This window comes from Rana temporaria, chromosome 3 (genome assembly GCF_905171775.1).
Source record: "Rana temporaria chromosome 3, aRanTem1.1, whole genome shotgun sequence".
Taxonomy (NCBI): domain Eukaryota; kingdom Metazoa; phylum Chordata; class Amphibia; order Anura; family Ranidae; genus Rana; species Rana temporaria.
This window is the reverse complement of record NC_053491.1, coordinates 57,114,325-57,141,172: the sequence shown is the minus strand read 5'-3', so window position 1 is coordinate 57,141,172 and position 26,848 is coordinate 57,114,325. Positions and strand designations below refer to the sequence as shown.

At 46.9% G+C, this 26,848-nt stretch overlaps 1 protein-coding gene across 1 annotated transcript in view; it reads right to left on the bottom strand.

Annotated features, from left to right (window-relative positions):
- The window catches only part of SQOR (sulfide quinone oxidoreductase), an 87,486-nt gene extending 63,041 nt beyond the window's left edge, over nt 1–24,445 (bottom strand). Inside the window, exon 1 of the mRNA XM_040342619.1 lies at nt 24,350–24,445. The gene's annotated coding sequence lies outside the window, so the exon portion shown is untranslated. The remainder of the gene's footprint in view (nt 1–24,349) is intronic.
- Nucleotides 24,446–26,848: the final 2,403 nt, after the last annotated feature.

Here is a 26,848-nt window from a genome sequence, read left to right as displayed (position 1 = left end):
ACAAATACTATAGCTGCTGTCTTTTAAAAAATAGGACACTTGCCTGTCCAGGGATCCCGCGATGTTGGCCCCCCAGCCGATTTTTCAATCAGCTTGCCTGTGCTGTTGTCGCCATTCCTTGTAAGGGAGACCAGCAGTGAAGCCTTGTGGTTCCCGTTCCCTACTGTGCGAAGTGCGCTGCGCTATGTGAATGGGCTGGTGGTGGGGGAAGGAGGAGGGGGGCTGAACTTTCGGGGACCTCATGGCAAGATCACCCAGAAGTGGGGACAGGTACCTGTTTTTGGACACTCCCCTCTCCCCACTAAAAAGGTGCCAAATGTGGCAGTGGAGGGGGGGGGCAAACAAGCAGAGCTTCCCTTTTGGGTGGCGCTCCGTTTTAAGTATTCAACGCAAGAAAATTTCCCTTCTACTGCTCTCAGCCTCCCCCACATAATAAAGGGGGTGGGGGCGCAATTTGGCATCTTTGCCCTGAGCACTGTATAATTCTCTCCTGGCACTGGCAGTAGGTGACCACTAGACTCAGGGACACAGACCTACATCAGACACAATGGTGTTGATTTACAAAAGGAAAAAAGGCTGTTCACTCTGCAAGGGAATTTTCCCTTAGCTTAGTGAATGAGGTAAAACTGACAACTTCCATCTTCCCTGTGTGTGGCATATCAGTGGATTGTGCTGCCAACTACTGATCAATTATTCCTATTGTGAGAGACTGATCAGAAGAGAAATTGATCATTTATTGAAGCATGTATGGCCACTTTTAGAGGTGTGAAAATTCCCTTGAAAAAAGTCTATTCACCTTTAGTAAATCACTGTAAATGAGTGAACAGCAATGGGTACAGCAGGGGTTGACAAATTTGCTTGGAATCTAGGAGCCAGCTAAAAAAGTTAGGAGCCAGAAAACGCGCCCCGTCCCGAAGAGCTTGCGCGCAGAAGCGAACACATACGTGAGCAGCGACCGCATATGTAAACGGGGTTCATACCACACATGTAAGATATCGCCGCGATTGGTAGAGCGAGAGCAATAATTCTAGCCCTAGACCTCCTCTAACTCAAAACATGCAACCTGTAGAGTTTTTTAAAATCTCCATAGGCGACGTTTAAAGGGTAAAAGTCTGACGCCATTCCACGAGCGGACGTAATTTTGAAGCGTGACATGTTGGGTATGAATTTACTCGGCGTAACATTATCTTTCATAGTATTAAAAAAAAATGGGGATAACTTTACTGTTGTCTTATTTTTTAATTAAAAAAAGTGTAATTTTTTCCCCAAAAAAGTGCACTTGCAAGACCGCTGCGCAAATACGGCGTGACAGAAAGTATTGCAACGATCGCCATTTTATTCTCTAGGGTGTTAGGATAAAAAATATATATAATGTTTGGGGGTTCTAATTAGAGGGAAGAAGATGGCAGTGAAAATAGTGAAAAATTACATTAGAATTGCTGTTTAACTTGTAATACTTAACTTGTAATACCAACGGCCACCACCAGATGGCGCCAGCTTACACATCTGGTGGTACCGTGTTTCCCCGAAAATAAGACCGGGTCTTATATTAATTTTGGCTACAAAAAACACACTAGGGCTTATTTTCAGGGGATGTCCTACGGTATATACAATGACTATCTTAAAGTGGAGCTCCACCAAAAAAAAAAAAATTCTAGAATGCTGCAAAAAAAAAAAAAAATGTATGTAACATACATACCTGAAGTGCCTGTTGCTAGGCAGATCGTCCTAATCTGCCACTTCCTGATCCGTGGTCCGTCTTCTTTCTTCTGCTCCTCGGCTGCCTCCTGGGGAATGGTGGAGCAGTGTCTTCTGGGACCTTGTGTGTGTCCCAGGAGACATCATCCATTCACGTCGTGCGGCGCGGCTCGCACATGCACAGTAGGGAATCGGGCGGTGAAGCAGCAAGGCTTCACTTTCTGATTCTCTCACCGAGGATGGCGTCGGGGCAGCCGAGACCCAAGCGTTTGCTCGGCTTCGGCTGCCTTCATCACGGGCATCCTGGACAGGGAAGTCTCCTTATTAAAAGTCAGCAGCTACAGTGTTAGTAGCTGCTGACTTTTAATTTTTATACATTTTTTTAAACCGGCCCTCCGCTTTAAAGTGGTTGTTCCCCACACCGAAAAATGCATAGGGAGGGGCCGAGATCCCCACTGACTTCAGCCCCGCTCCGAGCATTGCAGAGGGAGGGACCGCTGACGTCAGCCGAAGGGGGGAAGATCTCTGGCGGGTCTTTATATAATCTTTTTACAGAACGGATTACATGTTTTTACAAGGACTTTAACTAGGGCTTATATTCAGGGTAGGGCTTATATTGCAGCCATCCACGAAAATCACACTAGGTCTTATTTTTGGGGTAGGGCTTATTTTCAGGGAAACAGGGTAATAACTTGTAATACCAACGGCTCACCACTAGATGGTGCTAGCTCACCAAAAAAATCCAAGCCAAGTCGCCAGGACCCTATTTCTAGTCGCCATGGCGACCTGGCGCCCGGGATTTGTCGAGCCCTGGAGTACAGAGAGAATAAACATCACCTCAAAGACCCCTTTCACACTGAAGCGCTGCTAAAAACAGCCGCTAAGGCTTCATGTACACGGGACGTTTTTACAACCTCTCCTGAACGATTAAACGTGACAGATAGTAACCCGTTTAAAACGGCTGTTTTTTTTTACATAGCCAAAGATGAAAGACGCTTGTAAACGAAATGCGGGTCACCGTGTTTGGCGCTTGAAATGTCTCTAAACTCAGCTTCCGAATGCATTGTTTTGCTTTCCAAAAAAAAAAAAAAGCCTCTAAACTCAACTGCCTAGAAAGGACTATAAAACGACCCTGTGTACATGTACTGATATGATAACAGAGGAGAGTTCAGGGGCAGCTGAAAAAAACACCCAACTGCCCCTAAATGTCCGTTACCAGGGGCAGTGTACATGAGGCCTAAAGCGCTGGTCGTTTCTGCTGTGCTTTAATGACCTTTAAAAGAAAAAAGAAAATAGAAAAAGAAAAAGACCCATTTTGCGGCGCTAAGGTGCTTTGGAAGCACTACCCATTCATTTCAATGGGCAGGGGCATTAATGAAGCACTTTTAAAAAGAAGTGTAAAATGCAAAACTCCAGTGGGTGTAACAAGATGTCCGCTTGCTGCCTTCTCACTGTAGACAAGTATGAGGTGTACCAAGATGGCGGTGACAGAACGTCACTTCCGTTACAAAATCTGAAGGGTCGTCTAATCTGACGAAACACCATCACCCATATATTGGCTTCTGCTGTGAATTAGAACAGCAGAAGTAGGCCGCCGCTGGTACGTGTGCGCCCCCTGCAGATAGAAGTGCAGAATCACCAATATATAGGTGATCCTGTGCAGAGCTGCCGCCCTGTAGATGTAGAACTGCTATAGGGCAGTCAGCAAGTCGTTAAAAAGTGAAACTAACCGATATCCTTATTTTCCAAAAGGAAGTCACCCACACCCCGTACTAACTGGCACTGTAACCGATTTTCCATGATATTGTTTCTAAAGCCTTGTACACACGATCAGATTTTCCAACAGTAATTGTGTGATGACAGGCTGTCGACGGAAAATCTGACTGTTGGTATGCTTCATCGGACAATTGTCAGATTTTCCGCAGACAAATGTGGGATAGCATGCTTAAAAAATTTCCACCAACAACTGTGTGTTGGTATCGTGTGTACACAAGTCCGTCTGACAAAACTCCAAAGTACAAACACGCATGCTCGGATCCATAACACAACATTAGCAGAAGTTGTCCAAATGGTGGCGCTAAAGAGCTGAAAAACACGTAGTTTTGCGTTTGTTGGTCGACAATTCTTTGCGGTTTTTGTATGCAAGACAATTCCTGGCCAACGCCCTTTAGACTAAAGTCCTACGCTTGGATGAAAATCCAATCCTGTGTACCAGGCTTTACTATACTTTTCTCCTAACTTCCTTTGCAAGCTTACGAACCTCCCCTTCTGTTTGGAATGAGCAATGCATGTAAAGTGTGGCCATGCACACTGCACTATGCACACTACGGCCCCTTTCACACGGACGAATAGAATGGTGCTTTTAGCTGCGGATTTTAGCGCAGCTAGAAGCACACAATGCTTTCCTATGACATCATTCACACACTACGGTTACCTGCGGTTTTGTTCCCCGCGGTTTTGTGCGGATAGAAAAAATAGATCTCAATGCGTCCAGCTGCAAAATTCTGCAGCTATCGGCACATAACCGCAGGTAACCGCAGTGCACTGTGTCAGCTGCGTTTGGTATGAATCTTGAGGGGGAACTACACGCCAAATTTCAAATAAAAAAAAAAACGGCATGGGTTCCCCCTACAGGAGCATACCAGGCCCTTGGATCTGCTATGGATTTTAAGGAGACACCCCCTATGCCGAAAAAACGGTGTGGGGTTCCCCCCAAAATCCATACCAGACCCGTATCTGAGCAGCAGCCCGGCCAGTCAGGAAAGGGGGTGGGGACGAGCGAGCACATAAACCCCCCCCCCCCCCCAGAAGAAGGCCTCCTCTTTGTAAAAGAGCTAAAGAAAAGAGAGGGGGGGCCCGGAGCTGACTAATAAATTACTTTAATAACCCTGTGTAGTGTTTTTTTTTTAAATTTTTTCCGCCAGGTGAATGGCTAGGGGTACCCCATATTCATTCACCTAGGGTGGGGTGCCCGGCATCTGGGTGCCCCCTTATTAAAGGAGGCGCCCGGATTCCGATATGCTCCCCACAGGGCGCCCCCTTGCCCCAAAGCACCTACCCCCCCCCCACCCCATGTTTAGGGCATGCGGCCTGGCACGGTTAAGGAGGGGGGGGGCGCTCACTCGTCCCCACCCCCTTCCTGACCGGCCGGGCTGCTGCTCATATACGGGTCTGGTGTGGATTTTGGGGGGAACCCCACACCGGTTCCCCCCAAAATCCACACCAGACCCGTATATGAGCAGCAGCCCGGCCGGTCAGGAAGGGGGTGGGGACGAGTGAGCGCCCCCCCCCCTCCTTAACCGGTGTACGTGGGGTCTCCTTAAAATCCATAGCAGATCCAAGGGCCTGGTATGCTCCTGTAAGGGGAACCCCTGCCGGTTTTTATTTGAAATTTGGCATGGAGTTCCTCCTCAAGATTCATACCAGACACAGTGCTTGGTATTGGCAGGGATCCAAGTCGGATCCACTTCAATATCGTGCTGCGGCTAAACGCAACCACAGCTAAAAGCACTGTACAAATGCAGCTGATCGCTCTGCCTGGAGTCTTGAATTCCAGCAAAACATAAACATGCTTTTAGCTGTGGTAAAACAACCGTTCGTCTGAAAGGGGCCTACAACTCCCATATCTCAGTCTATATTGGGAGTCTTGCAATACAAACATACAGTGAGGCCACAGAGAGCCACCGTCTAACAAGAAGTCAGAGCGCAGCAGAAAAAAAAGAGAAAGGAATTCGGAGATGGAGGAGGTGAGAGCAATAGAAGGGTCTTGTTTGAGTTAGGGTCACTAAAGGAATTTTTTTTTTTTGCTGAAATGACTGTTTACAGGGTATAGAGACATAAAAGTTAACTGATTCCTTTTAAAAATTATTACAAATAGATAAAAATCAATCATATAATGTGCCTGCAGTTTAGTTTCACTTTTAAACTGGTTTCATGTTCCTGTGAACTAGAGAGACACACAAAACAAAAACAAACAAATCCAGGGCAGTGTTTTGTTTTTAAAATGAATCTGATTGGTTCTGTTAAGTTTTAGACACACAGTAATGACAGCTTAGACCTACAGTGAAAAGCTCCCAGTACGATGGTTGTAAGGAAACAGACAACCAGGAAGTGTGGAGATCAGAGCAGTTTTACAGCAACATCAAAGCAAAAACGAGCAATGAGGACATGAAACCAGTACTGCAGTAAGGTAAAGGAAGCTATTTAGCTAAAAAAAAAAAAAAATCCTGTAGTGATCCTTTAACCCCTTAACGCCCGCCGCACGACTATTTACGTCCGCAGAATGGCACGGACAGGCAGAAGGACGTATCTATACGCCCTTGCCTTCTAGCGGGTGGGGGGTCCGCTGCGTGCGGGTTCCCTCGGGGAGCGATCCGGGACGACGGCGCGGCTATTCGTTTATAGCCGCTCCGTCGCGATCGCTCCCCGGAGCTGAAGAACGGGGAGAGCCGTATGTAAACACGGCTTCCCCGTGCTTCACTGTGGCGGCGTATCGATCGAGTGATCCCTTTTATAAGGGAGACTCGATCGATGACGTCAGTCCTACAGCCACACCCCCCTACAGTTGTAAACACACTAAGTGAACCCTAACCCCTACAGCGCCCCCTGTGGTTAACTCCAAAACTGCAACTGTCATTTTCACAATAAACAATGCAATTTCAATGCATTTTTTTGCTGTGAAAATGACAATGGTCCCAAAAATGTGTCAAAATTGTCCGAAGTGTCCGCCATAATGTCGCAGTCACGAAAAAAATCGCCGCCAATAGTAGTAAAAAAAAAAAAAATGCAATAAAACGATCCCCTATTTTGTAAACGCTATAAATTTTGCGCAAACCAATCGATAAACGCTTATTGCGATTTTTTTTACCAAAAATAGGTAGAAGAATACGTATCGGCCTAAACTGAGGGAAAAAAAAAAAAATTATATATGTTTTTGGGGGATATTTATTATAGCAAAAAGTAAAAAATATTGCATTTTTTTCAAAATTGTCGCTCTATTTTTGTTTATAGCGCAAAAAATAAAAACCGCAGAGGTGATCAAATACCACCAAAAGAAAGCTCTATTTGTGGGGAAAAAAGGACGCCAATTTTGTTTGGGAGCCACGTCGCATGACCGCGCAATTGTCAGTTAAAGCGACGCAGTGCCGAATCGCAAAACCTGGCCTGGGCATTTAGATGCAAAATGGTCCGGGGCTTAAGTGGTTAAGAAAACACAGAATAGAATAAAAAAAAATAAAAAAAATAAAAATTAATCCGAGTTTTGTGTCCTGTTGGAGTCATTTTTTTTTTTTTACCACAAGCCACCCCCCCCCCCCCCCCCATTATAGCATGTGACTGATTTTTCTTAAAAATGCCCAAAGCCTGGTACACAATAGAAGTTTTTGTGTTCAACCCAGCAGTGTGGAAAAAAAAAAATGGCTATTGTGATACTAAAGCCTATTACACACGACACACGATCGGATTTTCCAATGGGAATTGACAGACTGTTGGCCTAAAATCCGATCATTTGTACTCCCATCAGACAATTGTTGTCGGATTTTCCACCGGCAAATGTTGGATGGCAGGCTTTAAAATGTTCCGTGGACAACGGTCTCGATTGTGTGTATGAGGCTTAAGGCCGGCCACACAGTGCAAATTTCTTTCCTGCAACCACGGGTTGCAGGAAAAAAATTTGTACGATTCCCCCCATCACAAACAGTGCCGACAGGGGAACCAGCAATGACCTTCTCCCAGCAGAAAGCCATCCCTGGGGATAAGACAGCGATTGTTAGTGGCTATAGCAGCCTCTAGCGATAAACGCAAAATAATCCGGGAGGATAAATGGATAAGGTCCCTTTCACACTGGGGCGGGAGGTGCAGCGGCGGAATAGCGCTGCTATTTTTAGCGGCGCTATACCGTCGGAATTGCAGCGGTATTCAGCCGCTAGCGGTGTGGTTTTAACCCCCGAAAGCAGCCGAAAAAGGGTTAATACCGCCCGCAATGCGCCTCTGCAGAGGCACATTGCCAGCGGTATAGCCACGCTGTCCCATTGATTTCAATGGGAAGGAGCGGTGGAGGAGCTGTAAACACACCGCTCCAAAGATGCTGCTAGCAGGACTTTTGGAGCGGTCCTGCTAGCGCACCGCTCCAGTGTGAAAGCCCTCTGGCTTTCACACTGGAGAAACAGCATCCGCTGTTTAGGGTCGTTTGCAGGTGCTATTTATAGCGTAATAGACCCTGCAAAACGCCCCAGTGTGAAAGTTGCCTTAGACTGGTCATAAGAAGGCAGATTTGTCCAGGAGGAAGTAGGAAATGACAGTGTTGCCTACACAGAACTTGGAACCTTCCTCCTTGTTTATAACAGATTGGAAAACTTCCCAGCGTGTTAAAGTGTCTGACTGCCAACAGCACTTAATAAAGTGGCACTAAACTGTATCTGAGCACCAACTGAAAATTACATTTAATTCATTTTTAATTTTCACAGAAAACTCCCCCATCTATCCATGTCCCCGTGCTTTATTTTGTTGAGAAATCACTTTGAAAAACACCCCCCATAGCATTTCTAGCTAGCTTGAGTAAAGCAAGCCATAGAACACATAATTTTCTTTCCTGCTAATCGCTCGCTTGCCACCTTTAACATGGCGTTGATAGTGGGATCCCTCCTGCAGCGTTTTTGTGTTCTGCTGGCGGGGAGCCTTCCCTGCCAGCAGAATACAATGATCACTGCTGGCAGCTACAGTAAAGTCACCAGCAGTAATTGCATGAAAAATGGATTAACTGTAATTGCATGAAAAATGGATTGACTGAAGTCAATCCATCCCCTGCTGAACCAGCCGAGATTCGATTAATCTATGGTTGGCTTAAATTGATACTAAAAACACACACACTGTTTTTTCTATTGTTAAAAAAAAAAAAAAAAAAATACGCACACTGTTTAGTTGACATTGTTCCTGCTATTATTGTATGTTATTATTTTATACATTATTTTACTTAAAAAAAAAAAAAAAAAAAAAATCTAAAAAAGTACTCTTTTCCTAACAAATATACAATGTCACATGACCCAGATGTTTCCCAGCCTGACTGCAGGGAAACATAAGCAGGAGGAGGGGCAGAGCTGCTCTTGGGCTCCTCGCACTATGCAGACAGTGTGTGTGTGTGAACAGATCTGGTAGGTTTACTCACATGCACACTGTTCCCCCGCAGCGCCGGTGTTCTGCAGAATAAGTTCCGCCCGACGTATAAGGACCCCCTTGTACTGTGCAGGCGCGGCACCGAGTCTCCAAAAATAGCCAAACATGTAGAGCTGAGAGTCAGCTCTACACGGCACATGCGCAATGACGATCACATATGCTGCACGCTCCCGATGCTAGTGCTACTCTGCAAGGGGCGGGGGTGATGTTAACAAAGTACACATTATATAGGGGCGTGTTGGCCATCTGAGTTAAATGTACAAATCCGCCCATGAACATTGCCATTGCAAAACCCGCCCCGCTAAGATGTGTACTTTATTGTTAAAATCACCCCATCCCTTGCAGAGTAGCTCTAGCATCGGAAGCGCGTGGCATATGCGATAGTCATTGCGCATGCGCCGTGTAGAGCTGACCTCAGCTCTATATGTTCAGCTATTTTCGGAGGCTCGGTTGAGGTTCATATTGCGCAAACGCTGCGTCTGCGCAGTACAGGGGGGTCCTAATCCGCCAGGGGAACATTTTCGGCAGGACACCGGCAGCCCTTTCTTCTCCTCCAGAACCTCTGAGTGATGTCACGGCGGGGCTGGCACTAGAAGGCATCTGTTGGGCGGAGCTCATTCCGCCTAACAGGGAAGGGAATATGCCGGGTGCAGGAGGAGTGACTTCCTGTTGTAGCTCCCTCCCTCTCCCATCCCAGGTATCAGGTGAAGCTTCGGGAGCACTTGCGCGAGTACAAGTACTCATGCAAATGCCCGGTATCGGTCCAGATACCAATACTAGTATCGGGACAACCCTAGTTTTGGTAAATCTAAAAGGAAAGATGAACAAGAAAATTGTATAGCGTAAGGCCAACCTAAGGGCTGATTCACACCTACGCATTTTTAGCGCTTTTTTGCATTTTGCAAATTTGCATTACAGTCCATTTACCATGGCTTCCTATGGAACATGTTCTGTAGTGCAAATCTGCAAAATGCACAAAAAAAATGCATAGGTGTGAACCAGGCCTAAGTGAGCAAACTGAAGCCGTGTTGATTGCATCCATTCCGTCAGGTGTCAGGCAAAATCCGGTCTGGCGTTTTCCCTCTAGCTTCCCTACAAGAACAGGTTCTAGAGAACATACAGGGCAGAAATACAAGATTCAGGACTCCTTCACACTCCAGGTGACCACACCTCGTTCTCCAGCAATAAATCAGATCCTCACCTTTCCATCCCCTGTAATTACGTCTTGTTCTGTGTCTTCCTGCACGTTCTCCTCCATAAAAGATCGGTCACATGAGCTATATAAACGCTATTAGTGGCGAAGGAGACGTACAAAGATAAAATTGTCTGTGAAAGTCTACATCAGGTTAAAGATCCCAAGAGCAAATTAAATTAACCACTTGCCCACCGCCTCATGTCTAAAAGACGTCCTGTTTTTAAAGATGTATATCTCGGTAACGGCAGCAGCTGCTGCCACAACCGAGGTATGCATCTTTAGTGCCGACGGTCCTGTAAACGATAACGGCGGTCTCCGCCGCGAGATCGCCGTTATCGGTGGCGGGAGAGGGGCCCCCCGCCGCTCTCCCGCGCCTTCCGCCGCTTACCGTAGCCGTCGGTAGCGGCGGAGGCGATCGGGTCCGTTCGGCAAGTGACTGGGGACGAGACTGAAGGAAAAATCTCCTTCGCCCGTCCCCATATCTCTGCTGGGCGGAAGTGACGTCAAAACGTCAGTCCCGCCCAGCGTCTTAAAGCAACATTTTTTTTTCTGTCATTTAAAAAAATGACAGTTTAATTTTTTCTTTTTTTGCATTTAAGCCTAAATATGAGATCTGAGGTCTTTTTGATCCCAGATCTCATATTTAAGAGGACCCGTCATGCTTTTTTCTATTACAAGGGAAATTTTTTAAAAACGCCCCGTCCCGACGAGCTCGCGCGCAAAAGCGAACGCATACGCGAGTAGCGCCCGCATATGAAAACGGTGTTCAAACCACACAAGTGAGGTATCGCCGCGATCGTTCGAGCGAGAGCAATAATTCTAGCCCTAGACCTACTCTGTAGCTCAAAAAATGCAACCTGTAGAATTTTTTAAACGTCGCCTATCGAGATTTTTAAGGGTAAAAGTTTGACGCCATGCCACGAGCGGGCGCAATTTTTAAGCGTGTCATGTTGGGTATCATTTTACTCGGCGTAACATTATCTTTCACAATATATAAAAAAATTGGGCAAAAATTATTGTTGTAATTTTTTAATTCAAAAAAGTGATTGTAAGACCGCTGCGCAAATACGGTGTGACAAAAAGTATTGCAATGACTGCCATTTTATTCCCTAGGATGTCTGCTAAAAAAATATATATAATGTTTGGGGGGGTTCTGATTAATTTTCTAGCAAAAAAATTGTGATTTTCACATGAAGGAGAGAAGTGCCAGAATAGGCCCGGTGGTCAAGTGGTTAAAGAAAAAAAAAAAAAAAGTCTAGCAAGCACTGACAAGGCTGGCCAGCAACACACATTTAAAGTGATGGTAAAAAAAAAAAAAAAAAATCTAAATGTATTCTTAAAGTGATACTAAAATTATACTTTTTTTTATTAAAAATATGTTATACCTACCTGCTCTATTCAACAATATTATTATTATTAGTATACAGGATTAATATAGCGCCAATAACATGAGGGCAGACAGTACAGTTACAATACAGGAAGAATTAGAGGGATATGGCATAGAAAGGTCCCTTACTACTTCCCGAGTCCCCCAACAGTGCTGCCACCTTCTCCCTCCTCTGGGTGCCCCCTCAATAGGCGAGTGCTTAGGGGGTACCCATGCACGCATGCTCCCAAGCCAGGCTTTGTGCATCCATAGACGCACGCAGCGCCGGTAAGCCACGCCCTCGCCTTCTCCTCACAGGAGTTGGACTAACAGCACTTCTGCAAGCTGAGATAAAATAACAGCGGCTGCCAAGCAAAGCATCAGCAGGCAGCAAGTGTCCAGCTCCATCCAGCTGAAATGTTAGAGTTTAGGGGGAGGGGGCAGTAAATCTGGAACTCTACCACCTGTTTTTACTGTCCCAGCCATCTATGTATTCAAGCCCTAAATGGTTGCTGTTAGCCGAGGTGCCCATGCACCCGCACGGGGGTCAAATAGAGAGCTGTGTGCATGCAGCTAGTGCATCCCAATAGACATGAATGGGACTGCCTGCATGGGGATGCATGGAGCACCTGTGCATTCCCATGCGGGTAAACACGGCCCTCGCACCAGTGTATGCAGCTACACAGAGATCTGCACAGGATCTTTAACCTAGAAAGAAAAAAATTAAAGTCAGCAGCTACAAATACATACCTCCCAAATTTTTGAGATGGGAATGAGGGACACCTATCAGCAAAAGTATGCAGGCATAGGACACTCCCCCTACCACGCCCCCTTAAAAGGAGAATTTCACAGAAAAACAAGATTGGTTAAACCCACAAATGCTTTTTTACCACTACTATTCCTTTATTTTGACTTTTTGGAACAATTTAGAAATCAGATGAAAGGTTTAGCCCTGGAAAACACCCTTTTGATAGATAAAAAGTGCATTTGATATACAACTATATAGATCAGACCAAAATGAGGGACAAATGAGAAGGAATGAGATACAGGGGGACATTGCTCCAAATCAGGGACAGTCCCTCGAAATCAGGGACAGTTGGGAGCTAGGCAAATACTGTAGCTGCTGACTTTTAATAAAACACCCATTTATTCAGAAACCCAGCGCCGTCTTCACTGAGCCGGTTCTTCACCTATCGTTGGGTCCCTGGCACTGGCATGTTTAGTGTGGGAAGTCAGCTGTGACTCCTTGTGGCTTCACAACCAGCTTCCCACTGTGCATGTGTGAGCCGTGCCGCACTTTGTGAATGGTCCTGCAGCCTTCTGAGACCTGTGATGTGTCCCAGAAATGTGCAGGCAAAGAGGGCAGGCTGCCAAACTTCCACTTGAACTGCCTAGGTCAGGGGCTCCCCCAACCCCCAGGCCATGGACCAGTACGTGGCATGTCAGACACCGGGCCACACTGCCCCTGGGAGCAGAGGCGGTTTGTTTCCATAGCGGCGTGCATCATTGCTTACTGTCCTTCCTTGTGTGAGCTCCTTTGAGATTAGCATTAGATTATAATAATAATAATTATAATAATAATCCACATTAGATTCTCATAGGAGGAGAACCTCTTATGCCGGCTGCCTGCTCATTTGTATTCTGGCTGAGACAGTAGCGATGGGGAGAGGCTGCATAGCCGTGTATGGACATTGCCCTGAAGCTCCATCTGGTGGCAGGTGACACTGGCACGTGACACGCTGCAGCTGCTGGCAGGCGACATTGGCACATGACACGCTGCAGCTGCTGGCAGGCGACATTGGCACATGACACGCTGCAGCTGCTGGCAGGCGACATTGGCACATGACACGCTGCAGCTGCTGGCAGGCGACATTGGCACATGACACGCTACGTCTGGTGGAAGGTGGCAAGTGACACGCTGCATCCAGTGGCAGGCGACGGTGGCACGCTGCATCCAGTGGCAGGCGACGGTGGCACGCTGCATCCAGTGGCAGGCGACGGTGGCACGCTGCATCCAGTGGCAGGCGACGGTGGCACGCTGCATCCAGTGGCAGGCGACGGTGGCACGCGACACGCTGTATCCAGTGGCAGGCGACGGTGGCACGCTGCATCCAGTGGCAGGCGACGGTGGCACGCGACACGCTGCATCCAGTGGCAGGCGACGGTGGCACGCTGCATCCAGTGGCAGGCGACGGTGGCACGCTGCATCCAGTGGCAGGCGACGGTGGCACGCGACACGCTGCATCCAGTGGCAGGCATGCTTCTGCATTATGATGAACTGAACCATCTCACTATATATTACAATGTAGTAAAATAATGTGCTTCAATCTTCCTGACACCATATCAACCATGGTGTTGGGATGATTGAAGCGCTAACACCAGCCCCCAAAAAAGGTAACAATAATGAAGGTGGGGCAGAAAAGCAGAACTCCCTTTTTTGCAGAAGTTCTACTTTAATGAATAGAATGTATACAAATGTTACCTTTAGAACCATTTTATCAAACACAGTACAGTCTTCTAGTGCAACTTGGAAATTTCCTTTTCAGATTCAGATCACACAGATATGTTCATTTTAGCCAGTCCATAATGACTAGGCAAATATTTGACATGCTTGCTAGGACAAGCATAGGCACGTAGGCAGAAATAGAGACCAGTCATGGGTCTGAATTGTTCTCTGACAGTGTAAGTATGACGAGTGTATTTTGTGCAGAACCTGTCTGTCTGGGCCCAAGGTTATTTATACATTTATTGCTCTGTAACTAACAAGGAGTCGTGTGTGTGTGTGTGTGTGTGTGTGTGTGTGTGTGTGTGTGTGTGTGTGTGTGTGTGTGTGTGTGTGTGTGTGTGTGTGTGTGTGTGTGTGTCCTAAAAGCTGGACAGCTTTAAAAGGGGATGTAAAGGTTTGTTTTTTTTATTTTCTAAATAGGTTCCTTTAAGCTTGTGCATTGTTGGTTAACTTACCTTTTCCTTCGATTTCCCTTCTAAATGTCTGAATTTCTCACTTCCGGTTTCTCCTCAGTAAGTTGTTCTGGCTGACTAACCCCCATGAATGATGGGGGCAAGCTTACCGAGGAGAAAAAGGAAGCGAGAAATTCAGACAAAGAAAACAAAGAAAAAAAAAATTAGAAGGGAAATCGAAGGAAAAGGTAAGTGAACCAACAATGCACTAGCTTAAAGGAACCCATTTAGAAAATAAAAAACCTTTATGCCGCGTACACACGACCGTTTTTCGGGTTCTAAAAAAAATTACGTTAAGGGTCTAGAAAAAAATACGTTTTTTTTCAACCCGATCATTAAAAACGGCCTTGCCTACACACGATCCGTGAAAAAAAAAAAGCATGGTGACGTACAACACGTATGACGGCACTATGAAGGGGAAGTTCCATTCGGATGACGCCACCCTTTGGGCTGCTTTAGCTGATTTTGTGTTAGTAAAAGACGATTTGCGCTTTTCTGTCTGTTACAGCGTGATGAATATGCTTACTCCATTATGAACGGTAGTTTTACCAAAACGAGCGCTCCCGTCTCATAACTTGCTTCTAAGCATGCACGGATTTTTCACGTCGTTAAAGCCCACACACGACCATTTTTTTACAACCTTAAAAATGACAACGTTAAAAACATCGGGGAAAAAAATAGACCATGTTCGAAAAAAAAATTGCCCATTTTTAGAACCTGAAAAATGCTCTGTAGCCCACACACAATCCATTTTAATGACATGTCAGCTCATTATGCCATTGCCTTGCAGGCGTTTTTTTTTTTTACAACATCCACAGTTTACAACCGTTTTAAAGCGGAGTTCCAGACAGAAATGGAACTTCTGCTTTTCGGAACCCCCCCTCCGGTGTCACATTTGGCACCTTTCAGGGGGAAGGGGTGCAGATACCTGTCTACGGTATTTGCACCCACTTCTGGGCATAGACTCCTGTGGGAGTCATGTCACTCCCCCCCTCTCTGTTTCCTGGGAAACACACTGTTACTCCAGGAGAGAGCAGGGACCAGTGAGGACGGGCCACGCCGCTCACGCATGCGCAGTAGGGAACTGGGCAGTGAGGCTGCAACGTTTCCCTTCTGGACCCCTCACCGAGGATGGTGGCAGGGGCAGCCGAGAAACAAGCGATTGCTTGGCCTCGGCTTCCGACATCGCAGGGGTCCTGGACAGGCAAGTGTCCATTTTTTAAAAGTCAGCAGCTGCAGTATTTGTAGCTGCTTGCTTTAAAAAAAAAAAAAAATTGTATATAAATTTTATAAATTATAAATGTATATATAATTTTTTCGGGTATACCTCCTCTAAGCTTTGAAAATTAAAGCTAAAAGCCGATTGATTGTCATGCACTATTTAACACAGATTCTGGCTGCCCCATTCTTAGTAAATTCTTCTCACTATCTGTTTAAAGCGGTTGTAAACCGCTGGACGTTTTTTTGTGCTAGTAGCATCACATACTAGCACATTATGTTAAACTTACCTTGAAACTAAGTCCTCCTACGCCGAGATGTCAGAGCAGGAGGCCACTTCCATCTTCACCCATCTTGTTTCTGGGTTCGCGGATTGCGGCTCTGACTGGCTGGAGCCACGATGATGTCACTCCCGCTCATGTTTGCAGGAGCCACCATTCACAGCACAGGGTTTTTGAAGAAACAGCACAGGTGGCCGTTCCTTCAGAGCTCATCCGCCAGTGATGTCACCGGCTGCGTGTACAGTAAATATCTCCTAAAAGGTGTAGATTTAGGAGATATTTACACTACTTATAGGTAAGCCTTATTCTAGGCCTACCTATAGGTAAAAGCCAGTGATGGAAGTTAAAGAGGAGTTCCGCCCCCTATACAATACTGTAGCTGCTGACTTAATATTAGGACACTTACTTGTCCATTGTTCCCGTGATGTCGGCACCGCCATTGGTGGCAAGTGAAGCCTTTCGGCACAGACTTTCTAACTGGGCCCGGCGGCGGAGGAAGGAGAAGGGGGGCCGAGGTGGCCGCGGACCTTTCAAAAACTGCTACCCCCCCACGAAAGATGCAAAGTGTGGCACCTGAGGGGAAGAGGCAGACCAGCGGAGATCCCACTTTTGGGTGGAACTCCGCTTTAACTTCCAATTTAACCACTTGGTATCCGCGCTATAGCTGAATGACGGCCACAGCGCAGACCTGAATTGCAGGAGGCCGTGTGATCACTGATCCGAGTAAGGGGCCGATCAATGACAGCTGATCACGTGATGTAAACAAAAGCTCAGTAATCAGCGCTGACAGCGTGAGAAAAAAAAAAAAGCAGATTACCGGCTTATGTGCAAGGGACATCGGTCCTGAAGAGAAAGAGGCAATTCTGCCTCATCTGTGCCAATCAGTGCCCCCTGCCAGTGTCACCTGCCATTGCCCACAGTTCCCACCAGTGCCACCTGCCATTGCCCACAGTTCCCACCAGTGCCACCTATCAATGCCCACGAGTGCCACCTATAAATGCCCATGAGTGCCACCAATCTGTGCCACTTAGCAGTGCTACCTCTCAGTGTAACCTACCAGTGCCCATTACTGCCACCTATCAGTGCAGCCCATCAGCGTACATCAATGAAGGAGAAAATGTACCTGTTTGAAAAATTGTATAACATAATATAAAAAAAATAAAAAAATTGGTCTTAAATTTTTTAACAAAAAATTAAAACTGTAGAGGTGATCAAATACCACAAAAAGACAGCTCTATTTGTGTGAAAAAAATGATAACAAATTCATTTGGGTACAGTGTTGCATGACCGCGCAATTGTTATTCAAAGTGCATCAGCGCTGAAAGTTGAAAATTGGTCTGGGCAGGAGGGGGGTTTAAGTGCCCAGTAAGCAAGTGGTTAAAGCAAAACTATACTAACATTCAATCTAGCGATGTGCACCCCGGAACACCCTGCTGGCTGCTGATATGTTCGGACAGCCTGCTTCTGGGTCTTAATAGCCAGCTGTCATTTGCCAGCCTTATGCCGCGTACACACCATCACTTTATGTGATGAAAAAAAATGACGTTTTTAAAAACGTCACTTTAATTGACCGTGTGTGGGGGAAAACGTCATTTTATGTCTTGTAAAAAACGACCAAAAAAAAATGAAGCATGCTTCAATTTTATGTGTCGTTTTTCAAAAGTGCACTTTTTACTTCGCAAAAATTGACCGTGTGTAGCAAAAAACATCGTTTTCTAAGACGTTTTTTCATCCACGCATGCCCAGAAGCTACTTATGAAGCGAGCTTCAATGGTAAAATGTGGTGAACGTAACCTCACTTTGCTAGAACATTGTGAGAAAAACGATGGTGTGTAGGCAACTTCGTCTTTGAAAATTGAAGTTTCAAAAACGTCATTTTTTACTTCACAGAAAGTGTCGTTTTTTTTCATCACATAAAGTGATGGTGTGTATGCGGCATTAGACAACATCACTCCCATGCATGTGCAGGAGTTCCATCCGCTTTGGAATTGTGGACTTTGTGCAGTGAGTTGTGCATGCGCAGCTCACTGTACAGGGGCGAATAGGCAGGCAAGTAGATGTAATGCATAAGAAAACATGTCTCTTCTGCATTGAAAATCCTGCCTGTCCACCCATTTTAATTTCCTAGCATAAGGTTCCACTTTAAGATATAGAAGGCCCAAGAAGTGTCTTGACTGCGTGTAAGTAACAGAAAGTGCCATGAGGAAGTAGAACCATTGCGACACCGAGGTAAGGCTCTATGATGCAATACAAATTATTATTTCCCACTTATATAAAAGCATACCGCATTTTTTTGCAGGATTATATATAAAAACATATTCACGCCCAATAGAGTGAGCATTGCCCTTCTGTGATCCCTTGCTTTGCTGCCACATGCCGGGTCCTGCACCGCCATCTTTCCTTACTATATCATTGTGACACAGGCTGCCCGCCGTCTCCTGAGTTCTTGCAGCTGGCCCCCTATTACCACATTCCTCGCTTTCCCATGAACATCTAAAACTCTTCTGCAAAATGTAACAGGCCTAGAAGGCTGAAGGTCGTATAGGGCCCAGGCCAGCAGAGCCTGCAGAATGACATTCCTGGGACCCACTGCCCATGTGCGGCCCTGGGCATGAAGCCTACACGGGCAAACCCAGGCAGCATCACTAATGGCCAAGGTCTGCCAACATATGCATTTAAAATGGAATTGCAGCTTAAAGCCTGTTACACATGATGAGAATGTCAGAAAAATTATTGTGCGTTTGTTTTTTTTCACGCGAGTCTCTTATAGAAAATGAAGCGGATATTCAACTTACAAAAATTCTTATACAATAGAATACAACTTGTAATGTATTCTTTCAATTCTGAGCATGCGTAGTCGTGCTCTTCTGATTTTTTTCCGGACCAATCCTGTACTGATTAAAAGAAAATCGTTTGATCTGGTATTATATGAGAAAAAAATGTTGTGTTTGTCACTTCAGATAATTTTGGACGAACTGTTGTGATCATCTCTTGAAAGCTGTGTACTAGCGGCCAGATTATTGCACAATCGATGTGAAAGCGGAATTTTTCATCTGATCGTGTGTACTAGGCTTAACCCTAACTACTATTAGAAATGCGCCCTAACTTGTGTAAGGAGGATGTATATACAGTACTTACCAGTGGCGGCCCATAATGCAGCCCCCCCTATCCATGCGTCTGGCCCCCTAATCTACATATAGTTCTTCGGACGCATGGATTTCAATGGGTTCTTTTTTTTTTTTAAAGCACGTGATTAGAGTCAGAGGCTCTACTAGGCTTCAAAAAAGGGTGTGATTATCACACATATTCTCCTCCCAGCAAATCAGGGAACGGGTCCTGAGACCCGTTTCCCGACTGGCCAAAAGGAAAAGCGATGCTATTGGCCTAGAACAGGGATATGCAATTAGCGGACCTCCAGCTGTTGCAGAACTACAATTCCCATGAGGCATAGCAAGACTGACAGCCACAAGCATGACACCCAGAGGCAGAGGCATGATGGGACTTGTAGTTTTGCAACAGCTGGAGGTCCGCTAATTGCATATCCCTGGCCTAGAAGGAGGAGACGCGTGGCCACCGTGATGCAGAGGAGGAGATGCAAGGAAAGCTGCCGCCCAGAGGGAAGCGTTGCCTACGCCATAGGAGTAAGTGAGGGGCTGGTGACCGACCGACCCACAGGGGGGGGGGGGGGGGTGACTCGACCGACTGGGAGGGGGGCCTCTTGTAGGTACAATGTTTGCCACCCTAAAAAAGTCAGAGTGCCCTCTCCTCTCCCCTGCAGCTGCCACTGGCTGAGACAGGGGGATCACGTGATCAGACTGGAGCGGACTGAGAATAGATAAGTACCAGTGGCCCATGGTCTATCTGTTGTCAGCGCTCCCTCCTCTCCCCTGCAGTCGCACTGGCTAACAAATGTGACCAGAGCGGCCTGAAGTTATTCAACTATATACAGCTTTCTTAAACAGGTAGGTTTGTCAGCAGTTAGTAGGGCGTTTCGTGTTTTTTTCCCGCCGAAAAACTGCACTTTGAACGCAAATTTCGAGCATTCAGAAAAAAGCCAATAAACTCCAAAGCTCATTAAAGCGGTTGTATACCCTTTTTTTAAACTTTTACCTACAGCAGGGGTGGCCAACCAGTGGCCCGGGGGCCACAGGTGGCCCACGGAGCCCTCTGATGTGGCCCACGACCTCCTGCTCTGGAATGGTGGGTTGGCAAGCCCAGATCGCAGGTTGCCAACCCGCCATGCTGCAGCATCAGTGTTGTAAATGAAGCTGGTGGTAGAGGAAGAAAGCGGCTGCAGAGCAAAGCCCCATAAGCCGATGCTTTCGCTACAGTGCCTGCTTTTGCCACAGGCGGAGTCTATGGCAAAGTTCAGCTAACCCTCAGGATAGACACAGGTGCACTATGCTGCACCCGCATTGTGGGTAAACCGCAGCACATCAGTGTGAAAGCAGTCTTATGCCGCATACACACGATCAGCCCGACCAAATGGGACCCTCAATTCACCTCTACAGAGCGACAGATGTTCGTTCACACTCGCCTACCTCCAATTCGAAAAACAAAAGGGAATTCGTCCCCTTCCATCTGGGCGGATCGGAGGACCGATAGAGTAGCCATTGCCTGTCATCCGCCCGCTTCGCTTATTGTGGCCCGCGACTGGTTACCAAGTTGCTTAAGTGGCCCTCGCTCTTCAAAAGGTTGGGCTTACCTGTAGGTATAAAGAATATCTCCTAAACCTGTACGGTATAGGAGATATTCCCCTCGCAATGCGCCGCTGATTGCAGCGGCGCATGCGCAGGGGGGGGGGTCATCGGCTAAAGGACCGGCAGCCGCATGTGCTGAGGAGGCACCCATTTGAGCATGTTCTCAAGCCCGGCTGTGTTTGTCCATAGACACACAAAGCATGAATTGGCCGGTCCCTCCTCACAGGATTTGTCTGACAACAGCAAGAGCCAATGGTTTCCGCTGCCCTCAGTGTAGCCTGTGAGAAGAGGAAGAGGGAGCAGCATTGGATCGGAGGAGGAGTCTGGTAAGTATTTATGAAGGGAGGGGCACAACAACTAGAGGGGCATTTTCTACCTTTAAAGCGGAGTAAGAGTTCCAATCAAAAATGGAACTTCCACTTTAAGTGCAGGTGACCCCCTGACATGCCATGTCATTTTTTTTGGGGGGGGGGGGGAGCGGGTACCCTGTTTTTATGGACACCCAGCTCCCACTTCCTCCCCTGGCTCCGGAAGGAAGTACACTGCTTCCCCCCCCCCCGTGCAATCTTCTGGGATTGCCCGGCCAATCACAGCGTGCAGTGCAGCTCATACATGCAAGCTGGGCACCCACAGTTAGAATGACTGCGCCGCGGAGATCAGTGGGGCTTCATTCACCCGCAGCGCTGGACCGTGGGACAGGTGAGTGCCCATTATTAAAAGTCAGCAACTACACTTTTTGTAGCTGCTGACTTCTATATGGGTGGAACTCCGCTATAATGCAGGGGATGAATTATGGTAAGAAATTATGCGACTTTAGACCCCCTTTTAATTTCCCACCTTCTAGTGTTGTACGGGGGGTAATGTCACCACACAAAGGTCACAATGACATTCTATTATTAGAGACACAGAGCCAGCTAGATGTACACGGACACAGCATATAACATACAGCTACACAGACGGAACCACATTTCCAGAATGCTCCACATTTCTTTACATTATCAAGGAAAAATAGAACTGAAAATACGATTTACATAAAGTACAGCTCTGCAGATTTTGGAGGGTAAAGAGCAACAGTGGGCACTCAACGCCAACTTTGAGGGTGGCAAATGTATCCTTATAGATCGCCTTACTGTACCCATCAGAACAGCCAGAGGAAGGTTCCATGAGCTATGAGCATTTCTGCCTCTTAGATATACCACCGACACCACTAATCCCTTCAGCCATCTGTAAGGGGGACATTCTTCCCAAGACCACCAATACAAAGTGTCCACCAATGTAAGGAGATGTCATCCCATTCATCGTTGTAAGGAACATTCTTCCTAATGGCCATCACTGTAAGGAGCATTTTACTGACTGACCACCGGTAATGGAGCCCTCCCCTCTTCCCCCCCCCCCCCAACCACCAATCTAAGGAGACTTTTCTACATTGACCACCAAATTAATGGAGCCCTTCTCCCCCCCCCCCCCCAACCACCAATCTAAGGAGGCTCTTCTACATTGACCACCAAAGTAATGGAGCCCTTCTCCCCCCCCCCCAACCACCAATCTAAGGAGGCTTTTCTACATTGACCACCAAAGTAATGGAGCCCTTCTCCCCCCAACCACCAATCTAAGGAGGCTTTTCTACATTGACCACCAAAGTAATAGAGCCCTTCTCCCACTGACCACCAATATAAGGAGGCTTTTTTTTATATTGACCACCAAAGTAATGGAGCCTTTCTCCCCCCAACCACCAATCTAAGGAGGCTTTTCTACATTGACCACCAAAGTAATGGAGCCCTTCTCCCACCAATCTAAGGAGACTTTTCTACATTGACCACCAAAGTAATGGAGCCAGTCTACCCCCCCCCCCCCAACCACCAATCTAAGGAGGCTTCTCTACATTGACCACCAAAGTAATGGAGCCTTTCTCCCACTGTCCACCAATCTAGGGAGGCTTTTCTACATTGGCCACCAAAGTAATGGAGCCCGTCTACCCCCCCAACCACCAATCTAAGGAGGCTTCTCTACATTGACCACCAAAGTAATGGAGCACGTCTACCTCCCTCCCCCCAACCACCAATCTAAGGAGGCTTTTCTACATTGGCCACCAAAGTAATAGAGCCCTTCCCCCAACCACCAATCTAAGGAGGCTTTTCTACATTGGCCACCAAAGTAATGGAGCCCGTCTACCCCCCCAACCACCAATCTAAGGAGGCTTCTCTACATTGACCACCAAAGTAATGGAGCCCTTCTCCCACTGACCACCAATCTAAGGAGGCTTTTCTACATTGGCCACTGGTGTAATGCCTTTCTCCCACTGACCACCAATCCTTAAAAAGGTATTTTCTTCATTAACCAGCAATGTAATTGGGCCCCTCTCCTACTGATTACCAATCTGAGGGGGGTTCTCCATTGATAGATCGTTTGGATTATTTCTGATGTCACATCTTGAATATTGTATCGGCGATTCACATTGGATTTTTCACTCTTTGGATTTTCTAATTATTTACTATTATATGTGTTTGGACTTCACTCACTTCACTTGTTTTTCATCTATTATGAACTTTTGATTTCCTGGATATTTGGAATCTTTGCATAATCACACACACATATATATTGTTTGTGTTTATATATATATATATCTACCTATGTTCAGAGTGTAGGTATCACTATCAGCTTTTGCGCTGTACCTATTTTTTTCACTTCTCCATTAACCACCAGTGTAATGGGGCTCTCCCTTCTCGGCCCTGACCGCCAGTGTAACGGGGGCCCTTCTCGGCCCTGACCGCCAGTGTAACGGGGGCCCTTCTCGGCCCTGACCGCCAGTGTAACGGGGGCCCTTCTCGGCCCTGACCGCCAGTGTAACGGGGGCCCTTCTCGGCCCTGACCGCCAGTGTAACGGGGGCTCTTCTCGGCCCTGACCGCCAGTGTAACGGGGGCCCTTCTCGGCCCTGACCGCCAGTGTAACGGGGGCCCTTCTCGGCCCTGACCGCCAGTGTAACGGGGGCCCTTCTCGGCCCTGACCGCCAGTGTAACGGGGGCCCTTCTCGGCCCTGACCGCCAGTGTAACGGGGCCCTTCTCGGCCCTGACCGCCAGTGTAACGGGGGCCCTTCTCGGCCCTGACCGCCAGTGTAACGGGGGCCCTTCTCGGCCCTGACCGCCAGTGTAACGGGGGCCCTTCTCGGCCCTGACCGCCAGTGTAACGGGGGCCCTTCTCTGCCCTGGCCGCCAGTGTAACGGGGGCTCTTATCGGACCTGACCGCCAGTGTAACGGGGCCCTTCTCGGCCCTGGCCGCCAGTGTAACGGGGGCCCTTCTCGGCGCTAAACACCAAACAGGGGGGGGGGGGGCTTTCCATTGACGACCAGTTTATTGAGGCTCTTCTCCTCCTTACCTCCAATCTAACACAAGCTTTGCCCTCTGAAGAGCAGTCTGCTGTGAATCGCTATTCAGAGGTGTTTGAGAGGCAGCGGTCAGTCGGGGATAAGGGGGCTCAACCACCTGATTGTCAAACAATTGTGAACAATCCCCATGAAAAGTGTCAGTATATGATCACACTGACAGCGGGGAGAATTCTCCATACACGGATACAATGCAAATCTTTATCTGCCATCCACAATGTTACATTGTATCCCAGACTTCTGTATACAACTTCATCTGCTGATCAGACACACAAATACAACAATGTAGCAGAAGATTTCCTCCACCTGATCCCAGAGATCATCAGAGGAGCCCCACACACACATCGGACGATCAGACATCACACAGCCCCTGATCTTACCTCTCCCGGTGCCGGAGATCGTACACAGTGACCGGGGTGCAGCTTATGTCCCACCCGGAGCTCCGCCCACTAACACCCTACGTGCCTGTACTGCCTTCTGCTGCTCTAATTGGCTGCTGTAAAGGGGCGGGGCCCCGCTGCTTTCATGCATTGCACCCTCCTCCCTGTATACACAGATCGGCCATGTGGTGTCATCGTGTGATTACAACACAATCCAACGATTGTTCTCTCACATCATCCCCGATCATCAGTCAGATCCTTCTATCTCCCAATGTGCACATCAACCTTTATCATTACATCATCACTACCTGTACATGAGCATTACGTTTTCATTATCAATTACAAATCAATGATCAATACATTAACATTCAATTATCATCAAAGGCATTTGCAAAATCTAAAGTGGAGCTCCCCTGCAGTGTGCAGAAGATCCCATGATGACTGCTGATCTCTTCTTCCAGGATCTGATCTTCATCCAGGAGAGATGACGTCATTCATTTATCTGGAATTGTACACGGATTTGCACACACAGTGTGAACAGGCAGACGGACCTTCAGTCACTCTTTCATCTTTCCATCTATTTTTTCCTGCCAGTATATTCCTTCTACAGCCCACTTCCTATTTCTTGTCTGGTAATAAGCCTAGGCTTATGACATCATGCACAGCTCTCCTGAGAGTTTGCCAGGAAGGGAGGGGTGATGAGTCATAAGCGGGCCAATGAGAGTGTGGTTCTAGATCTCTGGGAGGCTGTCTTTATACAGCCTCCGCTCCTCCGGACCACTGGCGGCCGCGATGTCCGCCAGGCACCCGCGATCGGCGGTTACAGAGACAACGACGTGGATCTGTGTGTGTAAACACAGAGCTCCACGTCCTGTCAGGGAGAGAGGAGACCGATCTGTGTCTCTTGTACATAGGGACACAGATCGGTCACCTCCCCCAGTCAGTCCCCTTCCCCCACAGTTAGAAACACTATGCAGGGTACACATTTAACCCCTCCCTCACCCCCTAGTGTTAACCCCTTCAATGCCAGTCACATTTATACAGTAATTAGTGCATATTTATAGCACTGATCGCAGTATAAATGTGAATGGTGTCAAAAGTGTCCGATGTGTCCGCCATAATGTCCCAGTTCCAATAAAAAATCGCAGATCACCGCCATTACTAGTAAAAAAATAAATAATAAAAAATAATAATTCTGTCCCCTATTTTGTAGGCACTATAACTTTTGCGCAAACCAGTCGCTTATTGTGATTTTTTTTTTTACCAAAAATATGTAGAAGAATACATATCGGCCTAGACTGAGAAATTTTATTTTTATCTATTTTTTTAAATTGGGATATTTATTATAGCAACAAAAAAATATAAAAAAAAAAAATCAAAATTGTTGCTCTTTTGTGTTTATAGCGCAAAAAATAAAAACCGCAGAGGCGATCAAATACCACCAAAAGAAAGCTCTATGTGTGGGAAAAAAAGGACGTCAATTTTGTTTGGGAGCCACATCGCACGACCGCGCAATTGTCAGTTAAAGCGACGCAGTGCCGGAAGCTGAAATGTCACCTGGGCAGGAAGGGGGTATATGTGCCCAGTAAGCAAGTGGTTAAAGAGGAAGTATAGTCTGGTTTGTTTATTATTTTTCCCTGCAAAGTAAAAGCATATTGTGCTAGTATGCATCTCATACTAGCACATTATGTGACACTTACCCGCAAACAAAGCCCTCGTTGTCCCCGCTGGAGGCTGCATTAATCTTTGCCCGTCTTCTTTCTGGGGCTGCAGACTTCAGCATTGTGATTGGCCGAGCCACGTGACATCACTTCCACGCATGCGCACTGGAGCCACTGGTCACAGCACACGCGGCCGTTCCTTCAGAGTGCATGTACGGATGACGTAACTGGCGCAGTATACAGTAATTAACTCCTAAAAGATGAACATTTAGGTAAGCCTTATCATAGGTACAAACATACCAGGAAGGTTTACAACCTCTTTAATGGAGTGCCTTGTTGCAGCTTACACATGTATTTGCAAAATGTGTGCAAACTGAACCCCCTGTTTTTAACGCAGAATTCGGTTGGCTGCAGGCTGGCTGGAATTCTGTTTGGTTTTGTTTTACATCTGTTGCCCTTCTATGTGCTCCTTGCTTCTGAGGCCAGTTATAGGCGGGGCAGTGACCATCTATTTGTACTGTAAGCATAGCTGTAAGCATGCTCACATTATTTGCACTTGAATGATGGTTATTTACATAGTGTCTGCAAGTGAGTCATCTGTACACAACAATAGGGCAGAGCTGGGCAACATTAGTAGGAGCACTTCACACTGAGATATCGGGACACAGCACAGGACTAAAAGAGTGGGGATGAGAGAATTTAAACTAGGATAGTTGGCAAGTATGAGGCGGCTGCTTTGGGCCCCACAACAATGAAAAGCTTTATAAGTTCTGCACCTTGAATGGCTGTAGATAAGAGAAGACTGCAGTTACCCAGTTCCAACTTATGTAGGAGGAAT